Consider the following 5,285-nt stretch of genomic DNA (forward strand, 5'->3'; position numbering starts at 1 on the left):
TCTTCCCTCCAGAAGCTCAGAAAGGCTAAATAACGTGTTTATGATTTTATGTGTAGAGGTGTTCTGCCTGCGTCCTTTGTTCGTGCACGTGTGTCTCCCTCCTGCCTGTAGAGGCCAGAAGAGGGGATCAGGTGCCCTGAAACTGGAGTTACAGATGACTGGGAGTCACTTGTGTGTTTGGGATGGAATCTGGGTCTTCTGGAAGAGCAGCCAGTGCCCTCTCCCCCTTTGAAAGATTTTGCTTATTTATTAAGAGTCTCACTAGGTAGCATTGACTGGCCTGGACCTTAATCCGTAGACCAGCATGGCCTCAAAACTCATCTGCCTCTACCTCCCGAGTGCTGAGATTAAAGGTATGTTATCACCATGCCCAGCTGGCTTCAAATTCAAGAGACCCGCCTGCCTCTGCCTCCTGAGTGCTGGGATTAAAGGTGTGTGCCACCACTGCCCAGTGGTTAAACGACTTTTTTGAGATGAAGAGGAGCTGATAAAAGACCCTGGGCCCAGTCTAGAGAGTTGGCTTAGAGGGTTAAGAGCATTTGTTCTTGTGAAGGACTGGTCAAGTCACAGCATACACACGGGGGCTCATCACTTCCACAGGCACCAGGTGTGCATGTGGTGCAGATATACATGTGTGCAGACATACATGTGGTGCAGACATACATGTGTGCAGCTATACATGTGTGCAGACAAGGCACCTGTATAAGTAAAAGAAATTTCAAAAAGAAAACTCTGAACTTAACTTTCACTGCTTACTTTTCTCCATTTATGATATGGCTGACAAGTATTTTTAGAGTTTGAAATTTTTATTCTCTTTTATAAGCAACAACCCTCCTCCACCCCAATTCAGGAAAGGGCTCTAGAAAAAGAGTTAACTTTAGATTCTAGGCCTTTTTACCTAGAATCCATCTTCTCCATAATTCCTTATTCATCATTTTAACTAAAATAATATAATCAAGATTTGCATGACAAAAGGACCGTGCACATTACATAATATGGCATGGGGCTGCCTGGAATCTGAGGTCTGATGGAGACAGCTTTCTCGTTCAGGTGAAGGCACTTAAACTATCTCCACCAACACACACACATACACACACACACACACATACCAATCACAGAAACACACCACACATACACATAATACACACAATCACACGCACACACACACCACATACCACACAATCACAGAAACACACCACACATACACATAATACAATCACAGAAACACGCCACACATACACATAGCACACACACATATACCACACAATCACACAAATACCATACCACACATACGCATACTACACACAATCGCATGCACACACCCTGTCCGTGTGCCAGCATTTCCTCTCTTCAGTGGGTGAAGAACACAGTCAGCCTGGGAAGACACCTGCCTGAAGTGTGCAGCTAGTTCCTTCAGAACCCTGCAGGATGTGCCCGCTGGGCACAGGCCACCAGTCCCTTTAACTACAGCATGGTTGGGTCTGAAGGCACCATCCTTCAGAGCTTCAGTGTCTCCACCACTGCAGTGTAGAGCCCCGGTGACCCAGCACCCAGAATGTTTCTGTGTGGTTGTTTTTAAACAGGGCCCTGTCATGTAACATGAACCAACCTTCAGCTTGGTTCTGCCTCCAACTCCTGAGCAACCTCATGGGCAACGGCCCATGCCTTGCCCCTGCTGTGTTTAACAAATCCCAGCTGCCAGCTTACTTTCCTGATTTCTCTTTCTTCCCAAAGGTTATGTAAACTGTGGAATTCAAAAAGCCTTCCTAAAAATCAGCAAGAAACTGAGTGATAACCTTACTTTTAAAAAGAGCCAAAAGGTGTGGGGCGGCGGTGGCACACACCTTTAATCTCTGTGAGTTCAAGGCCAGCCTGGTCTACTGAGTGAGTTCCAGGACAGGACGCTATACAAAGAGAGATCCTGTCCCAATAGATAAACAGACAGACAGACAGAGACAGAAGAGCCAAGGATATTAATAGGTACTTCATAGATAGGGACAGGAATGGTTTTCTTGCTTTTTGTGCACACACATGTGAGGGTCAGAGGACAGTTTTCAGGAATCAGGTTCTCTCCTTCCACTGCGGGTTCCAGGAATCAAACTCCAGTTTGCATGGCAAACGTTTGCAACCACTGAATCCTCTAGCTGGCTCCTTTTCTGTCTGTTTTGAGACAGGATCTTACGATGCAGCCCAGCCTCGGCTAACTGGGGCCTCCTGCAGGCAGAAGTGACACCATCCCTGACTTCAGCTAACTTTTTACCTACTTTATAGTAGTGCTGAGAATTTGAATCCAGGTTCACACGCTTCTGCAGGGAACACTCATCACTGCCACACCCCCCTCCCAGCTCATTTTTTTTGTTTTAAGTAAAGCTATAAATTTTTAATTAAGAGAATCAAGGAACTAGATAAAAGGATAGAATTCCATGATTTCAGACAAAAAGCCTTAATTCTATATCAGTACAGATTTAAGATATTCACCAGAAGTCCAATTAAAAAGTCTAACTATTAATGCTATCATCAAGAGAAAAACAATGACAAAGGGTCACCATGAGAAACCAATGACCCACCAAAGAATGAACAGTACACAAGGTGACGTCAACTGACTTCAAAACTTCCCATACACCTACAATAAAAACTGTACTGTTTGGGAAAGAGTAAAGAGATAGTACTAGAGAAAACTTAAGAATAAAAACACAATTAAAATAGTCAGTATTGGGCTGGAGAGATGGCTGAGGTTGAGAACATTGCCTGCTCTTCCAAAGGTCCTGAGTTCAATTCCCAGTAACCACGTGGTGGCTCACAACCATCTGTAGTGAGGTCTGGTGCCTTCTTCTGGCCTGCAGGCATACATGAAGACAGAATATTGTACACATAATAAATAAATATTTTTTAAAAATAGTCAGTGTTATCAAAGGAGGACATGAAACCCACCTCAAAGGACTTCATGGTACCTCAAGGGAACCCACAGCACCTCACTGGTCATCAAGGACCCTCACAGGCCCTCCTGGATCACCACGGTAACTCTCACTGGACCTCACAGGTCCTCACTGGAACCCACGCTAATCCAGTGATGCTGACTCTGCCTGCTGCTTACTATACAGCACGTTTGTACACCCTGTCTCTAGACGCTCCTTCCTGTGTGGGAACTCTGGAGCTTTCCTCACCATCGATTGGTTGGCTTCTGGGCTTCCTGGCATTGTACTTACACTGCTCAGAGAGCACTAGAGAGCTGCAGAAGGGACCACCAGCGCCCTTCAGCCTAAGAGCCTGGACTAGAATATGGCAGACCAAAATTGCCCTCCAACATTCTGACAGGCGGGTCTGCTTGAGGGCCCTGCTTGGCTAGTGAGGCCTGAGTGTCAGGAGCAGCTTCTTAGAGACAAGCGTGCTGTGAAGGCGCCCAGCACGTCCTGCCCAGGCCCAAAGCTCTCCCAGGCCTGCACTGACTGGCATTGTGCTACATCTTGCCCCTGGCCTCCAGAGGTCAGCCCTGTTTTCCTGCACTCAGCAGACCCTTGGCCTTCCTCTAGCATACCCAGACCACTACTGTGTATGTGGAGTGACCCGCCCACCTCACGGTGGAAAGGGCACCCAGTTCATCCAGGTCAAACCAGTTCATCCAGGTCAAACTTAAACCACCTGATTGATACTCACCGGCAATTGCGATAAGACGCGCCAAAGATTGCTCACAGCTGACTCAGCTACGCATTGATAGTCCAAACAGGAGCACTTTCTCAGCATTCTGTGGTGGCAGGGGCAGACCATGCCAGAATCGGGGGCGGGATGGAGGGAGGGCATCAAAACTGTAAACCAAGTTAGTCTATGACACAAACCACCACCAATTCTTTTTTTTTTTTCTTCCTTCCTAAAATCGTTCGATTTTACCAGTAAAGACTCGGGAGCCAGATGTTGGGGTGGAAGCCTGTTGCTAGCTCAGGGAGGCCAAGAAAGCACCCAGCTGACTTTCCTTCTCCTGGGGGCGGGGCGAGGGGGGCAAACTACCTCTTCTTCTCAAATATCTCAAGCAAAAAACATCAAACGGAATGCCCCTCCCTTCTACCACCTGTGCATCTCTCTCCATCCTCCTGACTCCCCTTGCTCTCTATGGCTTTTTTCTTGTTTACTTCCTGTCAACTGATTGCTTGGCTCAGCAACTTAGCCAGTGGTTGACTTTACTTAATCCTGTTTACAATAAGCAGGAAGCTCTTGGACTAAAGGTGTGTGCTAGGACTGAGCTCAAATTTCTTAAAAATGCGTATTTTCTTATGTTCATGAGTATTTTGCCTGTACAGATGTATGTGCACTGCATGCATGTGTGCTGACACAGAGATCAGGTGTCAGATGCCCTGTAAGCGCTGGGAACTGAACCACGGCTTGAGCAGTAGAGTTTTAACCGCTGAACCATCTCTCCAGTCATCCAACTGACTTAACTCTCCTTACTCATGAGTGAGAGACACGTAAATGAGAACTGTTACCCCATTTGCCACCAGGCAGCCTGGGAAGGCAGGGAGCTATAATACCACATGGCCAATTCTCGCTGCTGGTGTGACCACTCAACGGTTCCGCAGCCCCACCATCACCCGCTGCTCATAATCTGTCACCCAGTCTTGCCAACGGAAGGCAGCTGTATACCCAGCGGAAGGCAGCCGTATACCCAGCGGAAGGCAGCAGTATACCCAGGGGAAGGCAGCCGTATACCCAGTGGAAGGCAGCCGTATACCCAGCGGAAAGCAGCCGTATACCCAGCGGAAGGCAGCTGTATACCCAGCGGACGGCCACAGTGGCGGTAACTGCTAAGGACTGAAAAGAGCCAAGCCAAATTCCTACAAAAGTTTTCAAAAATTCTCTCGTTTAAGAGAGGGAAATGCACAAGAAACATGATAAAGGCGGGAAGGGCAAGTGGGATGGAAAAGTGGGCTGTTGGGGTGGGTGCTCTGTTGTGCGCTCCAGTATCTTCTAAACTCAAAACCATGTAAATACATTACTTGGCTCTAGTGAAGCCTTGGATGCTATCCATTTCTGACCTAGCTCCAGTTAGCTGAGCTACCGGACTGCCTCTTGAAGTGCGTCCGGCCCTTCAGAAGCAGTGGAACAAGATCCCCAGAAGACTGAAGTTCCCAGGCCAGAGGAAAGGTGAGCCAGCTCTGAAAGGGCCCAGGAAAAGGCTCTGCCAGGCTGCAGTTCTTCTCTCCGCCATAGGGGGTAATAAAAGGCTGCTTGCTCTGGACAGCCATAGCCTGTGGAGACTGAGGGACACAAGCAAGAAACAGACAGGCAGGAGTGGG

Source organism: Myodes glareolus, chromosome 2, assembly GCF_982192425.1.
Source record: "Myodes glareolus chromosome 2, mMyoGla1.1, whole genome shotgun sequence".
Lineage (NCBI taxonomy): Eukaryota > Metazoa > Chordata > Mammalia > Rodentia > Cricetidae > Myodes > Myodes glareolus.